Genomic DNA, 12,875 nt, shown 5'->3' on the forward strand with positions numbered 1-12,875 from the left:
AATACATCTCCCTCGGGGAAGGTGAGTTGTAAATGAACCTTGGAGGCAACCAACTAAATTTTCTTATAGTCCGTTACTATACAATAACCTCCACGTGCACCAGGTGTAAAAAATACATCTCCAACGAGGAAGTTGAGATCTAAATTAACCTTGGAGACAACCAACCAATTTTTTTCATGCCTCGTCATTGTACAATGACAATTGGTTGGTTGCCTCCAAGGTTCATTAAGAAATCAAATTCCCCGAGGGAGATGTATTTTTTACACCTGGTGCACTGGAATGTTATTGTGAAGTTACGTATCATAAAAAAATTTGGTTGGTTGCCTTCAAGGTTCTCTTAGAATTCAACTTCCTCGAGGGAGATCTATTTTTTACACCTAGTGCGCGTGGAGGTTATTGTAAAGTGACGTATCATGAAAAAATTTGGTTAGTTGCCTCCAAGGTTGATTTATATATTAAATTCCTTGAGGGACATGTATTTTTTACAACTAGTGCACTTGAAGGTTATTGTATAGTGACTGATCATGAAAAAATTGGTTGGTTGCGTCCAAGATTCATTTACAACTCAACTTCCCCAAGGGAGAAGCATTTTTTACACCTGGTGCACTTGGAGGTGATTGTATAATGACGGATCATGAAAAAAAATTTTTGGTTGCCTTCAAGGTGCAGCTAGAACTCAACTTCCTCAAGGGAAATGTACTTTTTACACCTGGTGCACCAAGAGGTTATCTTATAATGACGGATCATGAAAAAGATTGGTTGTTTGCCTCCAAGGTTTATTTAGAACTCAACTTCCTCGAGGGAGATGTATTTTTTGCACCTGGTGCAAGTTTAATTTGTTGGGACGACGCGACGGTCATGACCTACCGGAGTCGACCTGAGGTTGCATTACTGATAGCAAAATTTTTCATAGGAACATCTAGAGCCAATTACAGGCTGAAAATTGCAGACGGAAAGTTAGTGGAATTTTTACGGAATTTTCAACCGGAATTTCCGTAGAGCACTTTCCAGGGAATCTTTCCACGTAGGAATGTACTTGGTTAAGTCAAAAAATTGCTATATTTATTTCTGTAATCCAATTATTAAAAGATATGTGGGCATCAATCGGTTTTCTATTTACTATTTGTAGTGTTTGTTACGACGGTAGAGGTCATGGTTAAGGATTGCATTATTTTCACGTTAAATACTTTCAATTTTTCTTTCAATTTTGGTAAAATATGTGTAAGATATGTTTTCGTTTTAAAATACTCTAACTTAGTAACACTCTTACTTATAACTAATATGTAATAAGTCATTTTATTAAGTAGCTTATTCCGCCCCAGGCATAAGGCGATATGAGCCAAACGCAAAATTTCTTTATTTTCGTTTCTAATTCCTCATATACCTTTTTAGTTACTTTTATCTTGGCAAAATTTAAATTAAACATGTTTGATCGTTTTGGTTGGAAATTGGTCTAGAATATTAATCTTCTTGCTAGATAATTGATAACTTGACTGAAACCTTAAGAATTTAAAACGTTTCATTTTGGGTTAAATATGGTATCTATGTCACAGTTTATTCACAAAATCACTTATAACTAGTTTTAGCTAGTCAACACGCTGAGTAACTAGGTGCTTTTGTAAAAACCCAAAGAAATTTTAACCTCCATCTGATTTCGCGTTTTATCTGAAAAAATCAGTTAAAACCAGATATACCCAATTGCAGGGGCACCGACCACGGGGAGCTGGTCGGGGGGCTGGTCGGGGTGCCACACGATTAAATTGATATTTATCAACAGGTTCGCGAATATTACATATGAGAGCACCATTTTGTAAGTAGCTTTGAATTTTTGAAAGTATAAAAAAGAATTCTTATAATATATCCCTTTGATGTATGCCAGCTTAAATAAAGCGGGTACTAACTTATCATGAGGTTAGCTATGTCCTCGAATCCATACATAATTTTTCAACCTATAATATTAATGTTAATTGTTTTTAAATTTTCAGATCACTTTCGAGTAATTTAAACATTTCTCTTATATCGATCTCCATATTTTACAATATTATAATAATAAAAACTAAATAATGAATAAACACTGTTTCCTAATGTCTTAAAAACATTAAAAGTTTTTCAAAAATTTGTAAAAAGACAATGATTTAATTGAGTAATATTTCAGGTATTCTCGATCCATCCTCCCACCACTATAGGAAATCTTTACTCATCAGTAGAAGTTTATACTCCTCGGGGTTAGTGCCGCTAAGTAGAACCTTCAGTAATTTTTGAATAACTGATAAAAATAAATCATTCAAGTCCTAAAAATTAAAGTGTTCAATATTTATGCGAAATAGTATATTAGAGTTTTAATTTTAAATTATTTTCAATGTAATTTGATCTTTTATACCTTTTTCTATTCAAATTGCTGATTCCTTATTGTATAGAAAAACTATTATGAATTATTTATTTTTAAATTAAGCTAGAAGAAAGTCCTTAAATTTGATGTTTGAAATTTTGGCGTTCTATTCATGTATTTCGAGAATTTATTTGCTACCCAAGTGCCTGAGGAAATAAGTGTGCTTTCGCGTAAAAATTTATCATCATTGTTATCATTTTCATAGTCGCTCTTGTTCTTTTTTTTTTGCTTATCACATTTTTTTTTCTCATATAAGATAAGATCTCATATAAGATTGGCGCCGCTACCCAATTGTGCTTTTGAAAGAACTAGTTTTACCTGCAATATTCACTAAAATCTCGAAATACTTAGTTTGCAGTGACTGGTCACAGAAGAGTGTTTGTTCACAGCTCGAACCACTTTTCCAGCTTCCTCTTTAAAAAAATCGTGCTAGCGACTCTTTACAGAAGAGTGATTGTTCACATCTCAAATCACGCTCAATATGACAGGAAAAACTAGTTCTTTCAAAAGCATAACTAGGTGAATCTAGTTTTAAATGATATTTTAATTTAAATCACGAAATAAGAAGGAATTAACAAAACGTTTGTATTTTCACCGGAGGACTTCGTTACTTCGCGTTTTGACTAGTTTAAACTTTTTTAAACAAATGAACGTGCTACATTGAAAGAAATGAATTGCTGGTACAATCATCTTGCGCGTTAAATATCTGCCATCGATATGTCTATTTCAGCCATACAGATTGCTGATCTAACCCGCAATATAACGGTATCAGCAATTCATTTCTTTTAGTGTAATTTCGGGTTTTAAATAGTTAAAACTATTTTTAACCCAATTATATTATTTCCTTAGTTTTGCAAAAAGTCACCCTATTTCCCCTGTTTTGATAGCATTTTAGGCTGTAAAGTCTGATATTTTAATATTTTCAATTATCTTTGCTTTATTACCAAATCTTATAGCCCACCACATGGTCACGCAGTTTGTGGATGCCAGTTTACCTCTAGGGCATAAATAAATTTAAAGATTAAATTTGAAACTTGAGTGTTTGACGGTGAAAAAAAAGTTTTTTCACATTCTTATCTTTTATTATGGAATGTATATCACTCAGAAAAATACTTCTTTGAATCAAACAAACATTTTTCTGTGTCAATGTAATAGTTTATTGGCATACGATTTACTGAAAGCAACATGAAGTGTTTCCCATTGCATATAAATGCTTTATCGTTGATTTTTAATTTATTCATTTTGTCCTTTAGATTAAAATGATTAAATTTTTTAAATCGTGGTGCTTGATTGGAAAATTGATTATTTTTAACGCTTCAAGTTTTTATTCATTAATTTTGAAAATTTCTAATTAGAAAGTTCAAAGTTTTTAGAATAATTAAACTTTAAAGGTTCAAATTATGTCCGCAATATCTAAAATTATGCAATTTTTCACGGTGAAAATGACATTGATTTTTACATTCTCATCATAATAAGTTATGAGAAATTATATGTTTTATGTGAAAACTGACTTATCGTTTATCGTTTGAACCACACACAAAAATAATGAAAAATCCAAAATTCCATTTTGCGGTCAAACTATATGCAAGGCATAAAAAAGATAAATGGACCAAAATTATGCAAGAAAAATAGATATGAAAATTTGTTATTAATTACTTATTGATATGACGCATCATTTTTTTTATAAAAAGCAACATTAAAATGAAAAAATTAAATTCTTGACAGAAGACACAAGCTACGAAAAAAATGAATGGACAGAAATTATTCACATAAAAAGAGCTATAAATTTGTTATGAACCACTGTTTGATAGCGCGCACATTTTGTGTATTAATCGTAAAAAATAACATTAATAATAAACAAATTAAGTTTTTGAAAAAACGACACAAGCTACGAAAAATAAAATAAACAAAGTTGTTCATCAGGAAAATATCAATAAATTTCTCATTAATAATCTGTTAGTAGGGCACGCAGTTTTTCATTTAATCGTATGAAATAAAATTAAACGGAAAAAAATTGAATGTTTGAAAAAATAACAATAGGCAAGACAAAAATGAATGAAAAAAAGTTGTTCATCAATAAAGATCTATAATTTTTTTATAACTTTTCATTAAAAAAAACATTAAATATAGAAAAATAACTTTTTGGAAAAATTACACAAGCTGCAATGAAATTTTTAATAGCAACGTTCATCGTTTTTTTTTTTCATAGAATGCGCACTTTTTTAAATTAGAAAAACAGGACAATGAAAATACGTCTGTTTTAGTACGAATGCATATTATGAATTGTAATAATATAAACTTGAAATTATATATTTTTCAGGATAGCTGAGAATAAAAGTAAATGCAAAATAATGAATAAATATTAAAGTAATCATAAAAAATAAAATGTTTACTTTATTTTGCAATATCTGAATAAGAAATGGCAGATCGAAGTACATAAATAAATTTAATAGGAAAAAATACCTATAAATTTGTCATAAGCTCTTGTTATAAAAATAATAAAACAGTTTTTAAATGATCTTTTTGTAAAATAAATGTATTGAATTGATATGGATTTTCAGGGTAGCTGAGGATAAAATTTGATGCAAAATAATAAACAAATATTACATTAATCATGATAAATAAAATGTGTACCTATAATTTTGTAATATCTGACATGAGTAAGCAATCCCAAAACGAGGTACAAAAATAAATGTAATATAAAATTTGATATAAGTGTTGAAAATAATGTAGAAAATGTGTAGTAATGTGTTGAAAATGTGTTCACTAAAGCCGAAGGAGCTTTAAGAAAAGAGTATTCACAGTCACTAAATTACATTTGTCGATTTTTTGACCTTTATTTTCAGAAAGTCTATACAAAAATGTGGAGGAAATGCAAAGACCGAGCGCTAAGCGCGAGATGAACACATAATCAAGCGCGAAGTGCGAGACCCAGTATTTGTAATATTGGCGCATTTGTTTTTTCTTCTGTAAAATTCTGATTCAAACACTTACGCCCTTAAAGTGTGACATATTTCAAATATAGCATTATTTTTCCCAAGCGTATTTTAAATTTTAAGGCGCGTGTTAATGAGTTTGTAATTTCAATATATGTATATTTAAAAGTGATAAAGAAATTAAGTCGTAAATGTTATAATTATCAACTTACCTATAATACCAGCAGTATATTTTAATAATAATTCCTTTTTATGGTTTTGTGACATGTTGTGTTCAATGCTTTCACTGTAAACTATAATTTTATTTGGTCGCGAATTACTGAAAACTATTCATGCTGAGGAAGTCTGATATCAATCAGACTGCGGGGATTCAACGCACCTGCTCCATGAAACGAAGCTTCTACTGTTCTCATTACATTCCAAATTCTTCAGAGATTTTAAGTTGACAATCTACATAGGTGTTATGTACCTGTACGAAGAAAACTTTACTTGCGGAATTACCACATTTATGACGATGTGGCGGATATGAGAAGAAAACTGTAATAATTACAGAGTCACTTTTTTATGAATGCGAGAATTCTACGAGAGAACCTACACTGTTAGAAATGTTCGTAAAATTCAGACACATTTAGGATAGTAAAGTAACTGAAATTTACGAAATTCGGTTGCTGAAAATGAAATCCCGTGACTCTTATAGTAAATTTACTAAATTTTTATTTAACTTCAGAAGCGGTTTTTGAAAATTACGAATATTTTCCTTCAATTCCTAAATGGTAACAGAAATATAAGTTATTGTTATTCTTGCACAACATTTTTTGGAGCATCAAACGCTGAACAAACTTTGTGAATAAAAACGAACCTGGCTAACATCAATTTTTTTTAAAGTTCACGATTTTGCTCTGTGAATATTAAAGTGGCCAGGGAAAATGAACAATCGGTCAGTGGGAAATTAGAGAAAATTATAAATAATTAAGTTTTGCGGTAACTCTGGTATAATATTCTTGTCAGTGATTTGTTTGCCTTGTATACATATTTCTTTTTTTTCTGTGGATTTCTCCAACATATTACCTTTTTAGTTATAAATTTTATTATTTGTTTGAAAATTCATTAATTTTTTTGAAAAGACATCCTTTTTGGTTGAAAATTCAACTAGTTTCATAGAAATTTGGCTTATTTTTTAAATCTCATATTTCAATCCTAAAAACTCCAGAAATTGCATCTTTCTTCGATAAAAATGCAACGGTTTGGTTTAAAATTGAAGACTTTCGTATCAAAGTCTTTTTTTTCTTCTTTATTAAAAATTCAACTGGTTTGTTAAAAATTTATATTTTTGTGTAGAAAATGTAACTATTCTCATACAACATTTTTTTCTCATTTAAAACTCATATTTTGATGCCGAAAAGTAAAACTGAAATCTTTTTTGGATAAAAATTCAACTATTGTTTTGATGATTTGTCTTTGATTTAAGAATTCATTAATTTTAGTAGACAGGACACCTGTCTTAAATAAAAATGAAATATTTTTTATACAAATTCATCCATTTCTTTCAAAAAGTTCCCCACTTTTTTATTAAAATTTCAACTGTGTCGTTGAAACATCGTACGTTTGGGTTAAAAATGCAAGTGTAATTTTCGTGGAAGATGTTCTTCTTCTTGAAAAATTATATCTTAATGTCAAAATGAAGTTTTTTTCAGATGAAAATTCATTTTTTTTTTAATTTTTATTTTTGATTTAAAAATTCATCCGTTTTAGTAGAAATTGCATCTTTCTGGGATAAAAATACTACTATTTGCTTGAAAGTTAAACTTTTCTCTGTTTGAGAATACAACTCTTTTTTTTTTTTGAATATTTTGGTTGAGCCACTTTTTTAAGAAGTCATTTTTTTAGGCAACATTCATATTTTAGTTAAAAATTCATTTCTGGGGTTCAAGGTTTAACTATTTTGCTACAAATTAATTAATATCATAAAAGATGGGCTTTGATTATATATGAGTGTACATATAACATAGATACATAAAAAGTGGTTATAGTCCTAACTTCAGTTATATTTTCTTCCTATTTATATTCTTAGGACAAATATAGACATCACGTTTTATATTAAAATAATGAACCAAAAAAGTTTTTTAACCTCTAGGAAATTTTCAGTTACAGTAACTGAAAATTCCTAAACTGTAACAGAATTTTGTGATACATGTGACTGGAGTTTTATACAATTACCATGATGTACCTGAAGTTCCGAATGTTCAAATGAACAAAATATTTTTCCACATTTCTATCTTTCCCATAAATATTGTTCCAACCGTAATTTGAAATATGCATTATAATTCGTTTCCAATAATAAATTATTTCCAATATAAATAAACAAATATTTCGCATTTTTTGGATTAAAAAGTCACCAGTAACAAATTTCGTTCATTTGAACGTTCAGAACTTCAAGCACATCCGTTCCTAAAATTTCTGTTACAGTTTCGGAAAATTTAGAAACGGTTTCTGCATAAAGCTTTAGTTACGCGTCTCTGAAAATTCCTACAGAAATGTCTAACAGTGTATGAAAATTAACAATAATTCTGAAAGAAGTCTTAAACGGATCAATAATTGTATAAGGGAATCGTCAAAATTTCCAAAATGAAATAAAATAAGTACATTGTTTGGATTACCTATTAGAGTGGGTCAAAAAAATGGTTTTAGAATTGAATGACTGTCGTCCAAAAAGGGGTAACCCTCATTTTTATTTTTTGACAGGCGTTTCACAAGCGTCCTTTACTTCCACATTAATTTGAGAATAACTTATTTGATTTATCAATGCAATCATTTTATATTAGAAACTCATACATAAAGAAACAAGAAATTTAATTACAATTGTTGAAGTCGCTTTTTGTAATGAAAAATTCGTGTGATTTGAAACGGAAAGTAGTATAATATTACCATGGCATTTCATTGTTGAAGTATAATATATTTATATTTTCCGTTTAAGAATTTTATAATTTCAATGTATACACAATGCAAAAATGAGTATGAGAAATCTTTGTATTATAAAAAAAGTAAAGGCTAGTTGAAATCAATTTGAGGAACTGCGTGATTAACTTTCAGAATAGAAGAATATAAATGAAAAGTATTGGGAATTAATGTTAATTTTTGTTTTCGAAAGATATTTGAACAGATCAAATTAAGAAATATTTTTGAAAACAATCAGGCTATATTACAACTTTTTTATAACGAAATACAAATGCAAAAAGAGAGTGATAAAATATATCATGGATTCGGGTTTGTCTTTAGCACGCACGCGTTTGCCTTTCGGTTTTTCGTACTTCTCATCACTTCGACGCGGGTCGGGGTGATTTTCACGCGATCGCATTTTTCCCAGCCAATTTTTCAGTTAAAAGGGTAATAATTTTACCAAAATGTTTAGAAAACTGTGCTGAACAACCAACTTCCACGCAAGGAACAAAAAATAAATAATGAATATATGTAGAAACTGAGACATTGAGCGGTACTCAAGTGACTTAATAATTGTTTATACGCAGCGGAAAACGTAAAATGCGATACCGATAAAACAGATTCTTGTATATGTCCAAGTACCAATAAGTTACAGTCTAAAACAGCCACATGGCAACCAGATGCACTTTTAACTGTTGGAACCTCGGAACAGTATAAAAAAATCCAGAGCTTCCATAAGAGTCAATGAGGGGTACCCCCTTTTGGCCGCTAGGCTAGGTAATACCCGGGGTTACCACAATCGCTAGTTTTGATGATTTATTCTAAAAAAACTAAAATGAATTTTGGATTTCTTTCAAGGGCTATAGGACGAGGATTTTGTCAGAGAATTTTAAAAAGTGAAAAAGAGCACTTCGAAAATTTTGAAGGTTATCCCGTTTTGGACGCCAGCCATTCAAATTCACAAACAACAACATGCCTAAAAGTAGCGCATTAGGAGCCCCACAAGCGTACACTGAATGTGTGACAGATTGACTTAAGTTTAGGTATTCTAGGTTCTAGGTAACGCGCGCAAGTAAACTCAATTTTTTGGATCCATTGAAAATCAAAAAAATTGTATTACGGGAGATCAAAACTAGGAGCAATAAAAATTGTCCCCAATTTTACTCCAAGTTTGATCCCCCAGATATCTTGAATGTTTATGAGTTAATTTTGATTCCAAAAAACCGTTCAAGTACCAAAAAAATTTGCTTAGATGTTGCCATATGCGCAACAAATAAAATTTAATCACAGGGTTATATAAAAAAATCATCATCTCGAGCAGAATAGTATCTTAAAATATGTAAAAAAATTGTAAAGACTCTAGACGCCCTCAAAAATACTTAACAAATTAAGTTAAAAAAAACTTCAAGACTGCGGATAATCATTTTTTAAAACCTCTTGTATTATTTGCGATTTATATAACCATTTTTTTCAGCCTGACTTAATAAAAACCTTCCTTGGGGTGCCAAATAAAATTTTTTAAATTCCTTAATTTGAGACTCGAAATTGGTCTGTAGTAACTTACATCGTATTAAATAATGCTAAAAAAGGTGCAAAATAATCCACTTCAATGGGCTCGAAATAACACATTATTTGAGTATCTACTCAATAAGAACCGTTAAGATGCTAGAATCGATAGAAAATCTATACGATAGATAGGAATCCAATCGATTCTCCGATTTTACAGGTTGCAGAAAAACTGGAAGGAGAAGGACGTAAATCAAGATTCCAATTTCTCTAGAATATCAGTAACTTGTAGACCTTCAATCAAATTTTCTTGAATCACTTTAAGTTTCCTTTTTCACTTTTGTGAGAATTTTTTTCGCTTTTTTTATTGTTTTCCTCCATTTCGATCTTTTATTCACATTCTTTCCAACATTTAATAATATTTTGAATTTTAACCGCGAGTTTTAATTTAAAATTACAGTGACTTAAAATTTTTTAAGTTATTCGATATTTAACATTTTTGTTTTAAGCTCTTAATATTCAATAATATGCAGTTGAAAGCTTTTTAACATATTCAAACCACTTTAATTTTTTGTTGATAATTCATAGTTGTACACCCTGCGAATTTAAAATTCTATAAATCTTACATTTTAATATTCATTTACATGATGGGAAACCCTTTTGGAAACCGGGAAATCACCGCGATTTTTGTTTAAAAATTTTAGTGACCACACTGTTTTAAAAGTTTATGTCAAGTTCATAACCTAACAGCTGGTACCAGCTATTTATTTAACTATCAAAAGCAAGAAACGCACTTTTGAATCATAAAAAGAGTTTTAATACTTTTGGTTGGTGATTTCGCTTTTTATTAAATACCTTTTATTGCTCTCATCTTAGTTCGTATAAATTATCATGACTGCCAATAAAATCCCATTGAATTACTTCAAGTCGTTTATAGTTTTACGATCACTTAAAGCAAATTTGATTAAAGATTTGAGGAGAAGTGAGAAGAAAACAAAAAATTTAATTGATTTATTTTAAGATGACTTTCAAGAAGTAAGTGAAGAAAAAAATGGTGAAGAAGACTAAGGCCTACTAACCACATGCTACTACCGCCTAACTATAAACTTTTTATAGAATTTCTTGAAATCTTTACATGAAAGGCAATAACATTTTTCATTTTCGAATTAACAGATATTTACATCCTGCTTTCAAATATTCTATAAAATATAAAGATGCCTCTTGCTTAGTGAAGCAGAAAAGCAACAGATTTATAATTTTCGATTGAAACTGAATTACCATGTTCCCAACGGAATTGTGAGTTATGATCAGTTTCCGGGAGCTGTTGATCAGTAATTCAAGTTCACTAATCCTCAGCTCATGCAACGTGAGATGCACTGAATACGAGATGAAATAAGTTTTGAATAGAATTATTTATATTTCTTTGAATCCAGTAGAACTAAGATAGTTGCATTATTATAATAAATCCAAATCATAGGCCACTCGTACAATTCTCACTGGAAGGCTACAATTTTCCATAAGACAAAATTCATTACAGGCTAGCAAAAATATTTGATGGTTTTGTAAATCAAAGGTCAAATATTCAATTCTAAATCCTTCAAATTTGCAGAAATTTTAAAAAGTAAATCATCGAAAATAGAACTTTTTCAATTGTGCAACTTAAAAATTACATAATTTTAAATTTTAAATGGTCAAAATAAAAAACTCTTTAATTTAAATAATTCAGAATTCAAATTTATGCAACTGTAAAGAGATACAATAAAAAACTTTTTAATTTTGAAATTGTATAAATAAAAATTCTAAATTCAGATGTTTTTAAAGATCAATGGTTAATTTTTCAATTCTAAGTCTTCCCCGCTAAAGAAATTTTGAATTTAAACCATCAAAATTACAGAATTTTTAATTGTTAATCTTAAAACTTGAATAATTTTTATTAGTAAATTTCCAAAGTTAACAAGTCTTTAATTTCAATATTGTACAATTTTAATTATTTAAAATTGAAAATTCTTTAAGTTTAACAAGTTGCAATAAAAATTCTTTAAGTTTGAAGATGTATAAATGAAATTTCTTAAGATGTGATGATTTAGAAGACCAAAATTCAATTCAAGATTTATATATTAAAGGCATGTAATTTTACATGTTTTTTTCTTATAATTTAATACTAAATATTTCGAATTTAAAATGTTTCAATTTTAACTATTTGCAATGTCAAATTCTTCAATTTTTAATATTCAATTTAATATCTGCAGCTCGCGTTTTTGTCTGATAATTTGAAGTTTAGATTTTTCAATAGCATTTTCAATGCTTTAAAGAAAAACTGTGAGTTTAATCAAAAAATAATTAAAGAAAATTTTGTAGGCCTTTTTAAAAGTAAAAAATTTCTTTGTAAATTTTTCTCTGTATCTCGCGTTGTTTTACTGATAATTTGGAGTTTCGATTTTTCAATATCATTTTCGATTTTGAAGAGAACGACTATGAGTCCCATATCAAAAATATTTTAAGGCAAGTTTATATGTCCTTTTAGGAGCACTAATTCTTTTTTGTCCTTTTTTTCATATCTCAGGTTGCTTAGATGAAAATTTGAATTTTCGACTTTTCAATAGGATTTTCGATGCTAAAAAAAGCGTGATCTCTAAGCAGAAAAAGATTAAAGACAATTTTGGAGAAATTGTCCAAATAATTTGATTTTTGGATTTTTAAATTTAAAATTGCTTAGATAAATTTTTTTATGATAAAAAAGTACAAATTTCTACAGGGTGGACACGCTGGGGCTTACATACATGGCAAGTTGAATGCTAACCGAATTGCACAATAGCAGGGGAGAAGCTATTTTACAGGGGTATTTTCATATTTCGCGCCTTTAAAGTTGCATTCGGATCGGCCCTTCGGCCAAGTCCGTGCATCTTCGGATTAAGTTTTTGAGAGTTTCATGTTTGCGTTCAAAACCTCAAGCGGTTATGTTCAGATTCACCTGTTTGTCCTAGTCGCTGTCAGTAAATATAGGTAATGTCAATTTAAAGTTTACGCATGTAATATTTCATTCACTTTATTTAAAACATATCCTGTCTATTCATAACATACCTTTTTTTATGCAGTAAAAATAAGCG

At 29.4% G+C, this 12,875-nt stretch overlaps 1 protein-coding gene across 7 annotated transcripts in view; it reads left to right on the forward strand.

Annotated features, from left to right (window-relative positions):
- Positions 1-12,875, forward strand: part of LOC117181704 — a 176,966-nt gene that overhangs the window by 155,256 nt on the left and 8,835 nt on the right. Inside the window, exon 1 of one of the 7 annotated variants that reach the window (XM_033374642.1) lies at positions 10,510-10,595. The exons of 5 other annotated variants lie outside the window; for them this stretch is intronic. The gene's annotated coding sequence lies outside the window, so the exon portion shown is untranslated. Of the gene's footprint in view, positions 1-10,509; positions 10,596-12,727; positions 12,772-12,875 lie in introns of those variants that run through there. One more of the 7 variants, XM_033374641.1, reaches the window with a different exon arrangement.

The sequence above is a fragment of the Belonocnema kinseyi genome, chromosome 10 (assembly GCF_010883055.1).
Source record: "Belonocnema kinseyi isolate 2016_QV_RU_SX_M_011 chromosome 10, B_treatae_v1, whole genome shotgun sequence".
Lineage (NCBI taxonomy): Eukaryota > Metazoa > Arthropoda > Insecta > Hymenoptera > Cynipidae > Belonocnema > Belonocnema kinseyi.